This window comes from Mesoplodon bidens (assembly GCF_964165515.1).
Source record: "Mesoplodon bidens genome assembly, chromosome: 8".
In the NCBI taxonomy this organism is placed as follows: Eukaryota; Metazoa; Chordata; class Mammalia; order Artiodactyla; family Ziphiidae; genus Mesoplodon; species Mesoplodon bidens.
In genome coordinates, this window is record NC_138165.1 from 54,083,144 (window position 1) to 54,104,484 (window position 21,341).

General features: G+C 33.5%; 1 protein-coding gene across 1 annotated transcript in view; it reads left to right on the top strand.

Moving 5' to 3' along the window:
- Positions 1-21,341, top strand: part of LRP1B (LDL receptor related protein 1B) — a gene marked incomplete at its 3' end in the record, with an annotated part of 2,330,707 nt that overhangs the window by 285,126 nt on the left and 2,024,240 nt on the right. Inside the window, exons 9-11 of the mRNA XM_081243013.1 lie at positions 14,242-14,425; positions 20,372-20,550; positions 21,046-21,211. The remainder of the gene's footprint in view (positions 1-14,241; positions 14,426-20,371; positions 20,551-21,045; positions 21,212-21,341) is intronic.

The following is a 21,341-nucleotide window of genomic DNA, read 5'->3' on the forward strand; positions in this document are numbered from 1 at the left end:
GGGTGCAAGCAACTTAGCAAATACATACACATACAGCACACTTAAGATTCAGCACTTAAGTAGGGTCCATAGCCAGTGGGTATCAGACATACATTGATTTCAAAATTAGGACAATTTGAAAATTCCTAGAATCATAAAAACTAGTGTCTTTTTAAATAATTACACAATAAGTAAGAAAAAAGACTGTCCAGGGATTAAATTGGTCCAAATTGAAGATATTAACTCAGCAGAAATGGAATCTCTGCTCGAACTCAAGCTATGCTGATTTAAGAGAATAGGGCTAAAAGAAAAAAGAGGGGTGGGGGGAAGGACGTTTGTAATTGTTTCTTTGAAAACTATTACAAAACCATTTATCATAAAAGTGAAATGATTGCAAAAGTATTTCCAAATTACCTTAAGATTAATAAAAAAGAAAATGAGAAAGACTCAGGCAAAATGAATGAGATGAGGCTGTTCTAGCTTGACTCAGAATTAGACTCTCAGTGTGAAGTACTGCAAAAGAAAGCTAAATATATTCAGGTTAGAGGAAAAAAATCAGCAGCTAGTATTATTTCTTTTGGGGAAGTGGGTGATAGAGATAGGATGACCATCTGGTAGCCAAATCTCTGTAAAGAGACATTTATCAATGGAACAGAAGGACTTTAGCTCTGCAAACTGGTTGCTATGTTTGTGGAAAAAGCACCATTTAAAATCTTAGCTTTTATATTTCATGAATCTTTTTTTTACATAAGAAAACTCTGGTTGGAAATGTTGCTCTAAGAATTTGTTGCATCCTATGTGTCTTATGTTCATCCACACTATGAACTTGCTTGGTTAGACGTCAATAGGTTAACCTTGGAAGAGCGAAGATGCCAGGAGAATAAAATATTTTACTGCAGTGCTATTCTTCTTCTTGTCCATATTGCACATGCTAAATTACACCTACCTCCTTTTCTCACAATGCCCCACAATGGCTCCTTTTCTCCTCTTCCCTTCCCCCCACCATATGGTCCTATGATTGCTTGCAAATGTTTTCAATATGTTCCTACTTATCTTCTGAAGTGAAGGATGGTTTCTCTTGGTTCAGTTTCATTCAGTATATTCCGGGAATGCAAGCTAAACTTAATAACTAATTTCCACATAAGGAAACCAGTCAGGGAAAAATTAAATATGCAAACATTGTGTGGGAAAACTTCAGTAAGTTAAACTTACAGGGTTTTAATCTATGGGAAAGTTAGGATTAAAAATATGTTTTCTGCTATGTATCTATAGTAATCAAGACGGTGTTGTATTGGTGAGGTATAGACACATGGATCAAGGCAACAGAAACCAGAAACAGGCTCCCATAAATATAATCAACTGATTTTTTTTTAAACAAAGGTCAAAGAAAGTGGCTAGTCTTTTCAATAACAGTGCTGGAACAATGAGATGTTCATGTACAAAATAAAGAATCAAACAAATCTGGATTTCTTAGGTCACCTTCATTATTTCCTTCCTGTATAAATTTTCACATATGAGGTTCCTAATAACACATGAACCAATTGATACAGATCAGGGAACCCTCGATTATATGTTTCCAGATCTATTCTACATTGATCTGTAAATTTCCTTCTATCTTATCTAGGTTTTAACTCTTTAACAATGGTTTTCAGCTCAGACTGAGATCAAAGCTTAAAATCAATCGTAATGGGCTTGCTCTGTTCTGAACTAGCATTAACTTTAAGAGACAATTTATCTTTGTGAGTTTCTGGTCCCCCAGAACTAAAAGGAAGTGGGTTAGAAAGAGGAGTATAGGAAGAGTACATGCAGACTTCCCTGGTGGCACAGTGGTTAAGAATCCACCTGCCAATGCAGGGGACACAGGTTCGAGCCCTGATCCAGGAAGATCCCACATGTTGTGAAGCAACTAAGCCCGTGTGCCACAACTACTGAAGCCCGCGCGCCTAGAGCCCGTGCTCCCCACCAAGAGAAGCCACCACAATGAGAAGCCCGTGCACCGCATCGAAGAGTAGCCCCCACTTGCCACAACTAGAGAAAGCCTGCACGCAGCAATGAAGACCCAACACAGCCAAAAATAAATAAATTTATTTTAAAAAGGAAGACTATATGAAGGGACATGTATATAATAAGGGAAGAGCAAGAGTAGGATAAAAGTTTTCATGTTCAGTTTACAATGTGGAAGGTCTGAAAGAATGTTTTACATTTTCACAGATTTTACTTGTTTTGTTTAAGGGAGACGTTCAGGATGCAGTGTTGTTATAAAAAATTATTTAGGAGCTTCCTCAAACCAGTCAAGAAATGGAGATCACTAGGCGTTTGGAATTTTGTTCCCTTTTTGTTTTAAGATATTTCTCAAATGAACAATTTTATTTATATTGAAAGTTCCCTAAGTCCTACTGTAATTTAAAATTATCTTTGATAAAATTTTGCCACTTAGAAATATAAAAATTAGAGTTAAGATGTGAAATACATGTTTTTTAAAAAGCTGGCATCTGACTTGGAGGAAACATACACTTAAAACGAGAAGCAATCCTGAAAGAATGGCAATGGTTGATTATATATATATGTTGCTGGCACACCTCATGGCTTAGGCTCCCATGCTATTGGTTAGCTGTCTGAAATTTAAGATCCAGCAAATCCAGTGGATGGAAATTTTGGTGATAGGATCTATCACTAAGTCACACTCTCAGAGACCAAACAAGCAAACAAACAAACAAAAACGAGGAAAATTCTCATATAATTTAAATAGAAGACCTAAGCCAAAGTTTGTCTTCTAAGGACTGCCTACTGCGGCAAGAGAAAACTTGACATTGAAAGAGCATTGGAAGTGTTTTAGAATGGGGCAGTCAGTTGGTAATATTTATAGGATTTTGGGTTCTGGGCTAGAATGAGTAAATAAGATGGGGGAACATCTGTGATATAACTGTTTAGTATTTGAATACACAGTATCAAAAGATTCAAAGTGAGACCTAATAAGTAAATTGGTATTTGAAAAGTGAGTTGTTTGACCAGATGAGCAATATATTGTCCTGATAGGAGAGTTTTGCCCAGAAGTAAACTATTTGTACAGATAAATTGGTTTACAGTAATTTCCTGAAGCAAACAGTTAAGCCATGTCAATACAGATGGTCTTAATTTTGGGTCCTAATAGTTACGTTTTGTGAACAAGGGTATATTTAGTCTCATGTGTAAGGGGAAAAAAAAGCCAAAACGAAGGAAAACCACATACTTTGAAGCCCTGATTCAAATCCCAGTTTTTCTGCTTTCTATCTGACCATCAGCAGGTTCATTGATATTCTGAAACCAGACATATAATGTTTATTATAACATGCACATTTTTTAAAAGTCAGTGTTAACTTAATAATGCATGTAAAGAATCTAAACCAGTACCTGTCATATAAAAGTTGCACACAAAAAGCAGTTCCTTCCTCCTTGAGAGGATTAAAATAAAACCAAGAGGAAAAACAATATTTATGTGCCTTGGATATAGGGGATAACATCATACCTTTTCTTTTATGTTCAGAAGGAAGACTTCTTTACATATATATTTGTGGTACTCATTAAATTATGTTGATTGATTATTGCCATGTAAGAAAGTTTACTAGTTACAAAACCTTAGAATATTTGGAGAGTATATTTATGACAGTTTATCAAGTTAAATTTATTTTTGGGTTACCTGTTATAAAATTTATGCCATAAATTTATAGTTTGATGAGTTTAAGGAACAATTATACAGTTGTTCAGTTGTTACCATGAGTATGGATATACAACATTGTATTTATCCATCACATGTTGCTTGACATTTTGGTTGTTTTTAGGTTTTGGCTGTTAGGAATAATGCTGCTATAAATTTCCACATAAAAATCTTTCTTTGGATGTATGTTTCTTATTTCCTAGTAATTACATTTCTATATTATATGATAAGGGTAAGTTCATTATTTTTTAAAGTTGCCAAACTGTTTTCCAATGTGACTGTATAATTTATATACATATATTCCTACCAGCAATGTATGAGGGCTCCAGTTCCTCCACATTCTTGACAATATTTGGGTATTGTCTATTTCTAATTCTAGATAGTGAGTTTGTAGTGGTATCTTACTGTGGTTTTAATTTGCATTTTCCTCATGACCGATATTGCTGAACATCTTTTCATAAACTTATTTGCTACATTCATAACCTTTTTTGTGAATTTTCTTTAACTCTTTTGTCCATCTTTTAATTGGATAGTTTATTTTCTCCTTTTTCAGTTGTGTAAGTACTTAATATATTCTGGATACAAATCTTTATGCAGTTAATTTCACCCAATCTGTGATTTGTCTATTCATTTTCTTAAATGTTTCTTTCGAAGAACAAAAATTGTAAATTAACAGTGTCAGATTTGAATATTTTTTTCCTACGGTTCAAGTTGTTTGTGTTCTATCTAAAAAGTCTTTGTATAATATATAGTTCATATATTTTCTCCAGTTTCCTCTAGAAGTTTTATAGTTTAACTTTGACATTTAGGTCTGTGATCCATTTTGAGATAAATTTTGTTTATAGTGAAATGTCTTTCACTTTCAATTTTTAATGATAGCTTTATTAAATATAGAATTATTGATTGATATAATTTTATGTAATTCCAATGCCTTTTGGCTTTCATTGTTTTTGTTAAAAGTCAAAAAATCATTATTCCCTGTATACAATATATCATATTTTTCTCTCTGCTTTTAAGATTTTTCATTTTGATTTTACTCTTAATAGTTTAAATGTGTCTAGGAGTTTTTCTTTTTGTATTTACCCTCTTGGAGTTTATTAAGCTTTTTGAATCTGTATTTTTTTTTTAACAAAATTTTTTTTTTTTTTTTTTTGGCTGCATTGGGTCTTCATTGCTGTGCGTGGGCTTTTCTCTAGTTGTGGCAAGCAGGGGCTACTCTTCATTGCGGTGCACGGACTTCTCACTGCAGTGGTTTCTTTTGTTGTGGAGCATGGCCTCTAGACGCATGGGCTTCAGTAGTTGTGGCACACAGGCTCAGTAGTTGTGGCTGGCGGGCTCTAGAGCACAGGCTCAGTAGTTGTGGCACACGGACTCAGTTGCTCCGTGGCATGTGGGATCTTCCTGGACCAGGGCTCGAACCCCTGTCCCCTGCATTGGCAGGTGGATTCTTTAACTACTGCTCCACCAGGGAAGCCCAAATCTGTAATTTTTTAAAACCAAATTTGGGGAGTTTTCAAACATTATTTCTTCAAAAAGTCTTGTCCTTTATCTATTTTTCTCTTTCTGGGATCCAAAATTACACATATGTTAGAATGCTTGATAATTTCCAAATAACCTGTAAATATTTTTCTTCAGTTATCTTTCTCTGTGTTCTCCAGGTTGGATAGTTTCTCTTGGGTATCATCATGTTCATTGATACACTTTGTATCATTTTGTTTCAGCTATCCTGGTTAGGTTACCCATTTATATGAGTTTCCCAAGGATGCTATAATAAGTTACTAAAACCGGGATTGCTTAAAACAACAGAAATTTATTCTTTCACAGTTCCAGAGGTCAGAAGTTTGAATCAAGGTGTTGATAGATTTGTGCTCACCTCAGAGGTTCTAGAAGAGATTACATTTTTTTTGCCTCTTTAAGCTGTTGTCGACATTCCTTGGCTTGTCGTTGCTTTGCTCCAATCTCTACCTCCATCTCCACATATCATTTTTTCTGTATGTGTGTCTCAAAATTCTCTCTACTTGTCTGGTATAAGGATGCATGTGATTGTAGTTGGGGGCCACCCAAATAGTCCACGATAATGTCCTTCTCTCAAGAACCTTAACTTTATTACATCTTTTGCTACATAAGGTAATATACACAATGATTAGGAGGTCATGTGAGAACAAAACATGTCTGGGACAATTCTCACTTATTTAAAGTAGGATAATATGACAGTACTGTGCAGTGTCTGTGCACACGTGTGTGTGTGTTCCATAAGTCCATAATTTTAAAAAAATCCTCAACATTTTAAAAATTGTCATACTAGGCAATCTTGAATAATAGGAAATGGAAACCCATTTATATTATGTCCAGGGAACACTGAAATACTTAACTCTACAGAAAAATGTTACAATTATAAAACACAAATTGATGTTCACTGAGCACTTTGGATATTTCTACAAGTAGTTAAACAATCAGTAAATTTCATACTTTGGAGTTACGATGAAATAAATTTTGACTTGCTCAATTATTGACAAGCAAGTAATCTTCATAGAGAGTACCATAATATAACAAGAACAAAAGGTCTTGATTTTGGAAAATATTGAAAATCCTTCAATTATGTGGAGTATATTCTGCATAAAATGCAGTTTGCTTTGAAAAGTATATAAAACTTACCTTTATAATTTCAATATTGACTCCCTAGGTGTTTTGACTAATAGGCTCTTATTTCCTAAGAAAACCACACATTTACAAAACTTTGCATAGAAAAACTCAGAAAATTCCAGATGAAAAATGCTTTCTAAATTAATAAATTATTAATTATATTAATTAATTCAATATAGAATTAAAATATAACATTTTATAAGTACATTAATAATTTACAGTTTTAAAAATTCCAATCTGAATACTAATGTCATTTTCATAAAATGTATGTTTACTTTAAAAAAATATTGCAGACTATTGAAACTGAATCAGGAGAATCTTACAATTCTTTATTATATAATCTCTTCAATTTTAGATTTTTCTTGATGACAATTATCATTTGAAATAACTTTGACTTAAATCCAGTGAATATCAAAATCAAAACAATGCAAAATTTTGAAAGGTTTCAGTACCTATTTATATTTGAATTTTCCCAACTTTTAATTTAGGAAATTTTCAAACTTATAGAAAAACTTTCAAAGAATATTGCAGTAGACACCCATATGTTGGGTGTCTTAAATCTAGCAAATGTTAATACTAATTTCTTGATATTTCTCATTTTCTGTCATTTTGAACCATTGAAATTAAGTTGAAGTTATTGAAGATACTATGTCCATTGAATATTACAGAAAATATCTCCTAAGAAAAAGGGCAGTCTTCTGCAGAATCTCAATATTATCACATCCAAAAACTTGAACACTCATAATAAAATTATGTTACTAATATAGAGCTTATATTCACATTTTAGTAATTGTTTCAGTGATTTCATTGTAAGCCACGACTCCCTTCCCACCTTCAGCACCTCTCTGCAAAAACCAAACAAGAATTATATTTTATGATTATTTTGTTTCCTTTGATCTACACCAGTCCCCCAATTAGTTTTGCCTTTCATTTTTTCAACATTTTTGAGAGTTTAGGTCAACTGGGTTCAGTATGTCATACAGTCTGGCTGTTGTGGTTGCCTCTCAATGATTAGTGCAAGTTACACATTTTTGGCAAGGTACTACATAAATGATGATGCATACTTCTTATTTTATCACATCAAAAGGCAAATAATATTGGTGTATTTCATTATTAGTGAAGCTAAATATGATTATTTGATTAAAGTGGTATATATCATGTCTCCATTTCAAAAGTAGCTGTTTCCTCTCATAATAAATAATACACATGCTGATATTTTGAAATCTTGCAGATAACCTGTTCCACAAACTACCTTTACTCAATGATTTGCATCCACTGATGGTCTTTGCCTGAATCAGCTATTATATTAAGGTCTTCAAATGAGTTATCTTCTAGTTATGTCAGTCTTTTTTTCCTTCCTTCATTCCTTCCTCCCTCTTTCCCTCATCACTTTCCTTCTTTCTTTGAAATATTATTATGCATCCATACATTTTTATTTTTCTTTATGAATTTACCTAGAGGGCCCTTCAGCCTAGATCTAAATGTGCTTATTCTTCTTGGTGTGTTCTGCTTCTAGTCCCTCTCAATGGACAGAGATAGAAAGTATATATACACTCGTGTGTGTGTATGTGTGTACATACACATCACATTTGTTGTAACGTATATTGTTATTTGTCAACGTATATTGTTATTTATCTTTTGGTTTTGTCTTTTGGTTGTCATTGTATATGTAACCAAATAAATGTGTTTTTTCTTTTAGTACAACTGGATTTTAAGTCACAATTAGAAAGGTTTTCCCCTGCTTTCTGGTATACTTTTCTAAATTTCTACATCTAGATCTCTGATCCCTTTGGAACTTTGTGGTTGAGTGATTTGGATTATGGGTGCCTGTTTATATTTTCCCAAATTTCTGTCCAGTTGTCTCAACACCTTTTCTTAGTGTTTTCTCCCTCTCATTAATGTGAGCTGTGACCTTCTTCATATTACTGAAATTTTATTATATATTGGAATCTATTTTTGAACTTTCTTAAAGTATTTTCCACTAATCCACCTATTTATGTGTCAGTTACACTCTACTTTGATTCTTGAGGCTTTGAAGTATGTTTTATTATCTTATAGGCCTAGTTTCCTCTCACTGATATCCTATTTAGAGCCTTCCTAGGTTTTGTTGAATGATTGTTCCATATTTATTTTAATATAATTCATATCTCCAAAAGTAATTATTTTATTGGATTTTTATATTAACTTGGGGATAATAGAATTTTTATAATGTTCTGTCATCATATCTAAGAACATGAGATGTTATTTAAATGTACTTTTGTGGGATTTCTTTTTTTAGTGTTTTCAAAGGTTTCCTGTTGTAGGATTCTCAAATACCTTATTAAGTTTATTCACGAGTATTTAATCTTTATTTTTTTTATAATGGAGTTCTCTTTTCCATTACATCTTCTAACTGACCATTATTTGTACATATGAACGCTACTGACTTTTACATGTTAATTTTAGATCCTTTAAGTACTTGGATCCTTTAACACTATTTTACCATTGTGTTAGTTTTGTCATTGATTTTCTGAGATTATCTAGGTAAACTGTCAAATCACCTACACGTGAAAATAATTTTCATTCAATTATTATGCCTCTAATTGTTTTCTCTTTTCTGGTTGCATTGGATAATGTATTCAATAAAATATTAAATTACCATGGAACTAGTGGGACATTTTTATAATGACTATGAATGATAGCCTTTATTTAGTAAAGTATTCCTTAATTTAGTAAAATTTGGGGCTGAGGGCTGTGTGTGTGTACAATCTTACTATATTATTATTTTTTAATCAAAAATGGATGTTTATTTTTTTAATTGTAGTAATTAACCTATCATCTATTCAGAGAAAAAGATTTCAAATTGCATGCCCTTCTCATGAGATATAAAGATTCATAACTACAGTAATATGACAGAATATGCTTGGAATCTGGTTAGAAAGGCTCACTTCTTGCTTTGCTGTGGTAGCATATATCTCTTAAAGGACTACTGACATTTTGTTTGCTTTTGTTATATTCAGTGTGTCAACTTCATTTCATCTTCAGTTAGCCAAATGTAGTATTACAAACTTCCTGTAAAAGCCAGGAAACAAACCAAAATTTAATAGCAAGTTTTTAAAAATATCTTACCCACTTAAAAGTTCTTCTGATAATATAATAGTGGCCATGCGGTGAAATGTTATTTTGCCAAGTTGCCTCAGTGTATAGAACGAATGTACAGCCTTGTGTCTTCCTAAGTGAGAGATGACCTCATTTAGTTGTCTTTTTAAATTTATTTTTATTTTTGTTTATTTATTTTTGGCTGTGTTGGGTCTTCGTTGCTGCGTGTGGGCTTATTTTAGTTGCGGCAAGTGGGGACTACTCTTTGTTACAGTGCATGGGTTTCCCATTGCGGTGGCTTCTCGTTGCAGAGCACAGGCTCTAGGAGCATGGGCTTCAGTAGTTGTGGTGTGTGGGCTCAGTAGTCATGGCTCGCGGCTCTAGAGCTCAGGCTCAATAGTTGTGGAGCACGGGCTTAGTTGCTCTGCAGCATGTGGGATCTTCCCGGACCAGGGCTCAAACCAGTGTCCCCTGCACTGGCAGGAGATTTTTAACCATTGCACCACCAGAGCAGCCCCTCATTTAGTTTTAATAGCATACTTAGGTGATTATTTGATGGATGCATTTATATTTTTTTATTACCTTCAGAGAGAGTCACGGACAATAGCTGGCACTTAAGGCTGGAATGTATAAGCAGGTGTGAATAACACGTGTATCAACCTGGTAGAAAATACAAAACAAAACAAAAAAACACTTAAAGGTATTAGTTTTCAAACATAGTGGTGCTTTGCTATTGTATGCAAGCTATACTTTTTGCAAAATCGCATTTCCTAAATCTACATCATAAAGCAGATGGCTGTAAAATCAGTTGCATTTCCTCAGAAACAAGGCTGTGTGTAGATGTTATGTTCTTATCAAAAGATTTTTCTTGTAGTAGCTAAGAACTAACATATGTCATAAAATTAAAACACTACAACCTTGGAAATATATAATTATTTGAATAGAAGGCACAGGCTCTCATAATCATAGTATCTCAAAGCTACAGTTGTCCTAAAGATCAGAGTTCAGTTTCCTAATTTTAACATGAGGGAATTTGAACTCAGTTTAATTATTTGCCAAATATTAACTATATAGTTAATGATAAATGTAAGACTAGATTCTAAATCTCTGCACTCCCAGACTAATTATGGTCCAATTACTTTAGACCAAACTCCATTACAAAAATCTAACAATTGAAGTTATTTACAAGTGAGTTAGTTTTTCTGAACAGATATCATGTCTGGCAGCTGTTCTGTTAGCTCCTGCACTTGCAGAGCTCAGATATTTTTGAGGAATTTTATGTACAGCCAGATTATGAGAACCGTTTTGTAGAAAATAGATACTAGTTGCCAGATATAAACAAGATGCCTCAAAGAATGGAAATTTACCACTTTTATTCCAGATTCTTCTAGAAAGGAAAGTGAGGAATGTCCATTTCTCACTAGGGTGGATCTAACAAGGAATTTGCAGAACTGTCTGTTGTTTTTCAATTCACGCATTTATTCAACAAATATTTATGGAACACTCACAATTGGCAGAACTTGTTTTAATATTAGGGACGAAGAGTTTTTAAAAATTCATCACTATTTATTGACTGTTGCTGTGCTTTCAGAATAAATAATGTGAGGAACGTATAGTAAGCCTACAAGATTGCCACTTTTCAGTCTTCAATGTGGAAGGTTTCTAGTTACTATGCCTTTGTAACTGCATCTTACTATATAATCCTGTAACATTCAAAGAGAGAGATACAAAGGCAGGTTTTACTCTTCACAGTGGTAGGAAATAGTTCTTCAAATACGCTGGTCTTCATAAATTGGATCACTTTACTGAAGACCCTGAAGAGATATGGAGTTATGTATATTCTCTGGTCTTTAGTCTCTCTGGAGATACTTCAGTTACTTCTTTCCATCAAGCTTCTGGAGTGGAAACTTCCTCAGGGTTTGTTGGTCAGTTAAAGTCAGATTTAGATATCACCTTTTAAGGTTAAAAGGTTAAGGTTAATACTAAAACTGGGCTGATTGGCTTCTCATGGTTATGGATATCATGGGCCCAAAATTTGAACCTTTTAAGAGTACTAGAAGAGACAGAGTAGTGTACTAGAATTCAGAAGTCTCAAGTCTAGACTTACCATCTAGAAAATGGAAGAAAAAAAAGATCTTGATCCAAGTCATCGGATAGACTGTAATAACACTATGCAAATGTACATAGCATTATTATTTTTATTTTTGGCAAGATATATTATGTTACCTACTTGTTATTTCCAGATTTATATTAAATTCAGAGACTTTCCTAATTTACTAAAATTTGAAAATGTAGCGGTAGTGTGTTTGAGCTGTGAGTTCAGATTATCCAGTAAAATATATACTGGGTAAGAATCTCCCTCATGGTAAAAGAGAGTATGTGAGTTGACTTCCAGTTACAGATGTGTTAAGAGGAATTTATTTTAAGAATGAAGGTATGGCAAGTGTAATTTATGGTAAAATGTTTTCAGATATCTCTGCAAACTCAATTTCCTCATGTGAAAAAATGGAGATAATGAGTTGTGAGGACACAAATATAAGGCATGTATTTCTAGAAGCACTTGTCACAATTCCCACAACAGATTAGCACTTAATACATCATGGTTATTTTCCATCCTTTCTCTCTTCAAAGGCTGTATGTGATTATCTGGTTGTACACATAAGCAGAGATCCATTGCATGCTATCTTCTTTCGGAAGACATCGGCAGAGTACATGATTTTTTTTTTTTTAATCAAGTAAGCTCACATAAAAGACCTTATTCCCAAGTCTTACAGTGGTTATGCATTCACATAAGGAAGTATCAATCATCAAAATGGTCAGATATAGAAAATTTTACATGGATCAATCTATGGGGGATTTCCCAAGTGACCAGAAAATACCTGATTGCTCTGAGACTTATGCAGAGCTGGAGGTGAAAAGAAGTTTATATTTCTAATCTGGATTCTAGGAAAGTCCTTCCAATGTGGAAGTCACAAAACTAATTCAGGTAGTGCAGCCTGGCTCTTAAAAAAGAAAGTTTTTTTGAGCTTTGGTCAAACAGAGATGAAAGGGTCAATTTAATGTTCAGAAACTTGAAAAGATAATGTGAGAAAGCTCTAGCTTCAAATTTTTAATTAGTTTACAGTTTATGCAGCAAATTGTGCTATCTAAGGATATGGTAGGTAGAATTCTGGGAACCATTTCCCACCTCTAACATTTTTGTGCAGTATTGCTTTCCTGTTTCTGTTTCCTACCTATAAAATGGAGATAGTAAGAATACCTATTTCATGGAGCAAGGATTCAACATCCTAATGCATATAAAATTCTTAGAACAACACCTCAATACAGATTAGCCATTTCAATTTTTTTACTATTCTATTTTATTATTTTTATGCAATTCTTTTGTGAATAATTGAAATCTAGAAATGGAGGTGCTTGTATTGCTCTTGAAAGTAGTACAGTTTGGGGTGATTGAGAATATAGTTACATAAACTTACCTATATTTTAGCCAATTAAATTAGGGAATAATAAAATATGGTTTTTTTTTTTTTAGTGAGTAATAAAGTTTTTCTAATCAGAATCTATAGTGATGGAGAATTACCAAAAAATGTCATTTACTAAAAAGTGGGAATGTCTGCCTATCACCATTGTAATACTTTACTACAGAAAATAGCCAAATATATATAGGTAAAAATAAATAAGCATTAAGACAAGAAAAATGAGATTAGTAAATATTTTTAAAAATGTAAGATAATAGAATCATCATTATTTGAAGATTATAGAATTTTCTTCAAGAAAATCCAAAAGGATCAGATACAATACAATTAAAAACATTGTAGAATCAATAAAAAAGTTAGTTATAAAGCTAACCAAGTGCAAAGTAAATGTAAAAGTATCAAATCTATTTTAAATAATTAATTAAACACAATCTTTTTTTTTTAATTCATGATGTTAGAAAATTTGAAAATTTTATCCTCATGTCCAACCTAAAAGTGCAGTTTCATAACAATATCCAAGAAAATTATGAAAATTTGATGACAAAAAATTGCATAGTTATTTTATATAACATGAGTACATTCTATAAATTGCATCAATCAAACTTTTAATCAAACAGAAATAAACAAATAGATTAGTAATAAACAATAAGTGGCCAAGAAATAGAATCATGAAAAAGTGGCTCTTCAAACGTGTGGAAATTAAAAATTACATTGATGTACATTGATTATCTTTCAGAATATACCATTAGTTGTCCAATTTACATTATACACATAAAAACAAAAATTAACCTACATTTGCTGTAACTTCCATTTGGATTAGAGAACAAAAGGTTAAAGAAATTATTTTTAAATAACCAAATATGGAAGAATAACTTTATAGAATTTTGGAGAAGAAATTTTGTAAGCAACACAACAAGTCAACTAGAAAGTGAAAGACTGACAAATCTGACCATATATAAACTAAAATTTCTGAAAAAAATTTCATGAAGAGAAATAAGAATAAACAAAAAAATAAACAGCAGACTGGGGATAAGCAGAAGCAGCCAAATAAAAAGATGGTCAACCTTTATATAAAAAATATGAAAAAAATCAACACCAATATTAATGCAAATTAAAAGCATTTTTAAATTGCGATTTGGCAATATCTAGCAACATTTGAAAGTTTCAGCAAGAAACTGAAGAAAATGTACTCACATATATAATTGCCATATTTTTATAAAAGTTAAAATGTAACTTTGAATAAATGATGCATAAATACTATAGCAGACACTATATAAGATACAAAGTAGGTTATATGTGAGATTTACTAAAATTATAATAATAATTGCCGTTATTGATATCTGTGTTGAGTAGTCTTCATTTCTCCTCCAGATCCACTCATCACCCATTTCCAGTCTGCTCTGGACCTGGGAGGCTAAGGTGGTAGGACTACAACCACAGACCTCATCTTAGAACTTTGCTTCTCTTTGGGTCTTGCCAGGAAATGATCAAAGGCAAATTAAAATAGTGTTGGGATGTTTATTACGTTGACTCCTTCCTTTCCAAGTCACTGGAGGTAAGATGCTTCTCTCTAATAAGAGGCACAGTTTCAATCAGACACCACCTCTGGTTTCTAGTAACCATTCCTATTCCTCTCTTTTTGGGCCTAGGGATCTTAACAGTTCCCTGCTACTGTGAGCCACTAGGTTCTGCACTATGCCTTGTTTGTTTTCTTAAGCCCCATTCATACCTTTGTAAATAGTCCCCATATTTAACTCTGTTTTCAAAGTACCCAGTTGGAGTGAACAATCATTTATTACCAATGCCCTTTCTGACAGTATCTGTAACAGCATTTTTTTTTTCAGGCCTCCATCTTCTTAAGTACAGCTCTTTGCTCAGAGAAGGCAACCCTTTTCCTCAATCCTAATTACTCTGTGCTAAACATGTTAATTCTATTCAATGTGACAGCAGTTGGTTTAGGAGTGGTTAATGGGGTATGAAGGGAGGTCTAATGAGGACTTCTAGCAAAAACTCTCGTGAACTTAAAACAAAGAAAATACACATGAGGGGTCAGTTTTCTGGGGAACATTGTCAGGTCTGTCTGGATGTGTGTGTGATAGGTGTGATGCTGGAGCTGACTTGGGTACTAATACCATCATGCGTCATGCTAACATGGCATAGCCGGCAGATGAAAAGAACCTGGGCCTTTAAGGATGTGAGTGAGCTGACAAATCTGTCAGCGTTAGGGTTGCTCTCACTTGTGTACCCTATTCTAGGGCATAATAAATTTTCTTCTCATTATGTAATCCATTTTGAGTTGGTTCTCTCTTACGTGTAGCTGAAGGTAAAAGGAGGAAGGAACATTTAGAAGTTGCACTTCTCTTTTGTTTAAATTTTAAAAATTAATATTCATGTATCATTTATATACCTGTAAGCAACAACAAACTTGAAAGGAAAAGAGGTGAGAGCAACTAGACCCTAGAAACCAAAACTATTGGAAAGTTTAGTAGATCATGCAATGCTTAGCAATGGGAAATATGTATCCTTGTGCCACTAAATCCTTGGACTTATGATATTGATCTTGCTGCATGGGATGTTTAATAAATATGTGCTAAATGTAGGAACAGACGTTAAAATGACATACTTGAAGCTTCTAATCAGGGAGTTAGGGTATATTATGTTGTAGACACTTTGAGAGCAACTATAACACCAGCTAGTTAGAGAATGAGGGCATACCCCACCCCATGCTCCTCAGTGCTAGTACAGGGGAAGGGAACACGTGTCTTTTTCCCAACCTCATGAGATTCACATAGAATTAAGGTTAACTCTGTTGAGAGATGAAGATGGACCCTTGACCTTATGCCATTTGGTCACACTTAATATAGATTTGCAGAAGTCTGCATGTATCGTGAAACAGTTTCTCCAACTAAGAACTCCTGTACTAAAAGGAAAAACCTCCTAAATCCCTAGAGATGTGCAGGTGGATTGGGCTTTAGCAGTATTAACAGACTTTTCTAGCTCTGTTTTAAATAAACACAAAATATACTAAGAACCTTAGTTATATAAAGACCCCCTATTTATGAAAATATTGGTATACTTAAAAATATAACCCCACAATAAATTTAAACCATAGAAAACTAACCTACTAATCATTCAAAACATTAAACACATTATTTACTGTGTTTTTGTTTGCCCTCTTAGAATTTAGAAAGAATTTCAGGGATATTTTCAAAATCTATTATTTAAAAAAACCCCAGAGGATTCCATTATTATACACAATCTGAGATATTCAAAATCATTCTTCTGAAAACTTATTTGAATAACAATCATTGTAGCAATCTAAATGTTTAAAGGCAATGCTAGAGATTATAATTGCAGTGGATTCGAGAAAGCAGTTATCTCTTACCATGTGTACCTCCTCTTGATCATGGCCTTTTCCATCCCTCTCTCTACTGTCTCCTCCCCAGTTTAAAGGCAGAATGGAAAGTGAATAGTGGTTTATGTATCCTGAAAGACCACAAGCATGACCAGGACTGTGGAATAAAAGCAGGAGGGGGCAGTCTTCAGCCCTTGCTCTGGTCAAAGGTGGGGGAAGGATGATGGATCATGAGCTAACTGGTCTCAGGACTTTCATGCTACCTGTTGGAGCACTTTTCTTGATCATTGCTACAGGGTCGCTGACTATGTGGGGCTGTGCTATAGAAAGCAAGATGCAGTAAGAAAAAGCCAGAAAAGTGAAGAATGGCTGTTAATTAGATAGTGGTGAATGAACTGAGCAGCGAAATCATGGGACTGCCATACCTTGAGGAGAAATTTGGCAGATGTGATAGCTTGCACATGAGCGACTGCAAAGGATGGTTTTTTAAAGGTTGAGACTTTATTCTTGCTTCAGAGTTCCTTACATAGCAAAGAGGTTTATCATTCACCTATCACTGTCACAAAAATAGCAAGGGCTTTGAGACTTTCTGCTGAATTTTACAGGTGTTTGCAAAGCATTTATGTGGCTCTTAAAGATAAATGTGTTCAACCAGACTTACATAAACACTATTAGGAGGAATACAGCTTCTCAACCATTTTTCTCTTTTCAATGTCTGTGTGTTTGCAAATATTACTTCTGAAATATAAATGGAAATTTCTTGTTCTCTCACTATGGCATAGACTCAACTCTAATATTAAAACAAAAATAGACTTATCGTGCAATACGGTTGAGGTCCCTTTTTTTGAGATCATATAATAAAGAATCTTTTGTTTGCTAAAAATTTGACATGGAAGCCTGAGAAGTATAAGGAACAACGCAAACCCATTTAATGTATGCAATCCCCAGGCATTTTTAATAGGATTTTTAGGCATAACATTTTACATAATCACACAGAAACAGTAGTGTTTCAATTCTAGTATTTTATCATCAGCAGGAAACTAGAAAATAGTGCTTCCTATGCTAAAGAAAAATTTGCTGGTGATTATACTTTTTATAGTTGAGCTCCTTATAGATGATTTTCTCCACTTGTAAAGAAAGTGGTAGAAACCATCTCATATTTTAACAGAAAACCTAGAAGGAAATAGATACATTTGCATTGTATTGGTTCCAGAAAGATACTCCTCAATCTTTAGAGATTTTGTTTACAAAGACAGTTTCTATATACTTGGCAATAATTTCAGTGGCTCTGTAGTTTACAAGCCTTCAAAAAATCTGAGATTGATAATGTTCCATGCCTACAACGATGTAACTGCTCTAGGGAAAACCTTTCCCTTCTCCCTGCTCTTAATTGAAATGAATGGCCAACTTTTAAATGGATGAAACTCTAATTATATTGCAAAGTTTAATGCTAAGAGGAATAAGATTTTGCTAGTGAAGTCTGGGTGTCCACAAAGAGCAGTGAATTGCTTTCTTGGAAAAATCAGACATCCAAGAGTTTCTAAACATCTTGCAGAAAATAGAGACTGAGAATCTATAAAACTTAATTTAGTTCTATGCCTTGCAAATGTAGAAAAATTATATTATTTGAAAATCCTGTCTTCAACTGGAATGGAATCCATACTAAATTTGAGAATTATGATTGATATTAGAAATTTTTAATTCCTTTAATTAAGGAAAGGCGGTTTTAACAGAAATGCACATGTAAATTATTTTAGCAAGGATTCACTCAGAGTTTTACAGTAATTATAATAAGAGCAATATTAACCATTATTATAAAATACTGAAGGCTTATTATGCTCCATATACTGTAAGGGATATTTTATATACATCTCATTTATATACAAACGAGTTTTATGAAGTAAGTACTTTTATTCTCAAATTACACATAAAGTGACAATTCTAAAGTCACATGTAGCTAGTAAGTGGTAGAGTTGAAATTCAAATACTAGTCCTTCTGATTCCATCGACTCTGCTCTTGGCAGTTTTGATTGTATAATGCTGCATAATACACTGCCACAAACATAGTGGTGTAAAACAACAATAATCACCTATTAACATTACTGTTCATGGTTCTGGGGGTTGGCCAGGCAAAAGTAAGTGGTTCTCTGTGGGTCTCTCGTATGACTTCACTCAGACAGTGGCTAAGGCAGGTATTATCACAAAAGGTTTCTCACAGGCCCAGCTGTTGTCTAGAACATGGACAACATGTTTAATCATGATTTCTTCGTGTAACCTGGGCTTTCTCAGAGCATGGCAGCAGAGTTCCAAAGGTGAGTATCTCAAAAATAGAATCTGATGGAAGCTTTATTGTCTTTCTCAACTCACACAGCATCACTTCTGCAGCATTCTATATATTAGAAGTCACTCATTAAAGCCAGCATATTTTCAAATGGAGAAGAAAGATGCTTCATTTCTTAATAAGATCAGTGTCAAAGAATTTGTTAACATCGTTTTATTATTTATTTTTTTAATTGTGGTAAACATATCTAACATAAAATTTGCCATCTTAGGCATATTAAGGGTACAATTCAGGGCCATTAACTACATTCACATTTTGTGCAACCATCACCACCATCCATCTCCAGAACTCTTTTCATCATGCAAAATGGAAATTCTTTGACATTAAAAATAACCCTTTATTCCCCTTTCCCCCCAGCTCCTAGAAACCACATTGTACTTCCTGTCTCTATGAATTTGACTACTCTAGGTACATTATGTACCTTTGGCTATTGCAAATAATGCCACTACAAATGTAAATGTATAAATATCTCTTCAAGGAGTGGAATTGCTAGGTCATATGTTAATTATCTATTTTTTGAGAAACTGCCATACTGTTTTCCTAAGTAGCTGTCCAATTTTACATTTGTACCAAGAGTGCACAAGTGTTCCAATTTCTCCACATCCTCACAAACATTTGCTATCTCTGTTTTATTTATCATCCTAATGGGTTTGAGGTAGTATCTCAGTGCAGTTTTTTTTTTTTTTTTGCATTTTCTTAACAATTAGTGATTTTGAGAATCTTTTGATTACTATAGCTTTGTAATAAGTTTTGAAATCAGGAAGGAAGTGTGAATCCTCCAGCTTTGTTCTTCTTTTTCAAGATTGTTCTGGCTATCCTTTGAAATTCTATATGAATTTTAGGTTTTTTTTTTAATTTCTGCAAGAAATGTCATTAGAGTTTTGAGGTGTTGCATTGAGTTTGTAGATTCAATTGGGATGTTTGTTCTGTTTTTGCAATGTAAATGGAATTGTTTTCTTCCTTTTCAGATTGTTCACTTGTTAATGTATGGAAACAACTGATTTTAGTGTGTTGATTTTGTGTCCTGCAACTGCTGAATTCATTAGTTAGTTCTAACAGGTTTTTGGTGGAATCATTAGGATTTTCCACATATAAAATCATGCTGTCTGTAAACAGGGTTAATTTTACTTTTTCCTTTCCAATTTGGATGCCTATTATTTCATTTTCTTGCCTAATTGTTCTGGCTAGGACTTGCAGTACTATGTTGAATAGAAGTAGTGAAAGTTAGCATCCTGTCTTGCTCTTAATCTTAGAGGAAAACTTTCAGTCTTTCACCTTTAAGTATGATGTTAGCTGTTGTGAACATGTTTTAAATTACCATAGTAATTTTTAATAATTTTGTTTAATGTCATTTTCATAATCAGAATTTTATTGTATTAATATTTGAGTCATAAGGCATCACTAAATATAACTTTTGGCCAGTTATGCAAGAATGAAAAGATAAAGAAAGAAAACAGTCAAAGCAATCCAGAGCTAATGACAAAAATGCTAGCCAGTTTATCAAGAATGGAAATATGAAACTAAAATTAACATTATTATTAATATATCACAGACATGTTGGCTTATTTGGAATTATTTTTAATTCTCCAAAGATTAATGCTACTACCTTTATAAAATGAAGGAAATTAGCAGGTTAAGTTTATTAACATTTAACATTTAAAATATAATTTAAGTATGTCAATGGTATCATTTCAACTAAGTGAAGAAAGGATAAATTAATAAATACTGTTGGGAAAATTAGATACTTACTTGAAGAAAACATTGATTTTAAACTTTAACTGACACTGTCCCCAAATCAATTTCAGAAGGACTAAAGAATTAAGCAGGAACAATGAAGCCATTAAAGTACAAAAAGAATATAAGAAGACAGTTTTTATACTATTGGGGTGCAGAAGACCTTTCAAAGAATGACATAATAGCAAAGACTGACATACATGACAAGATAAAAGTTAAAACTTCTGAATGGAAATGACAGAGTTTAAAGGTAAAATGGGGGAAACTGTTACATATATATGACAAAGAGTTATTAAGAAGTGGATAAAGTAGATAAGGAAATTCTACCAAAAAAGTTCAAAATATTCCACAAACATTTCCCCACAAAATTCAGAAATAATATAAGCAGACACTCCAGGAAAAATGAAAAACAACAAATGACCAATGAACATTTTAAATCGTTTGAATGAGCTACAAATCAAAGGAAAACAATATTTACTTCCGTGCTGGAGTGGCTGGGTAATATCTCGTATTTGAAGTGTGCTAGTTATTTGCCTATTTGCTCTTAAATCCACTCCTTTTCTTTCTTCTCTTCATTCTTCGTTGTAAGGGTACTGACTCTAAGATACCCATGTCAGTTGCCTTCCAGATGAATTTGTCAAAGGAATGAATGGGTAGGAGACTCAGGTTATTTCTTCCCCCTGTCTCTCCTTACAGCAGTAACTTCACTGAGTGACACTGCCTCCTTGTCTCTACATAATTCCAGGTGATAATTCCAGCTTCCTAATTCTGGTAACATCTCTTCCACCCATCATGTCTCCAGCATGTCATACCCAATGGGCAACATGGCAGCAGCAGTACAACTGGTTGCAGAAAATCTGGGGGTACATTGTGTGAAGAAAATTTAAAAGCCGGATTGAAACCAACTAAGGGTCAGTCTGTTTTTTTATATAACCATGTGCTAGCAATTCTAAACAATGTCGGTGACATTAAAGAAACATTCCTCCCACCAAGGCCATCATTCTGAATGTATTCCTCCCGCCACTCCACACTTGGTATGCT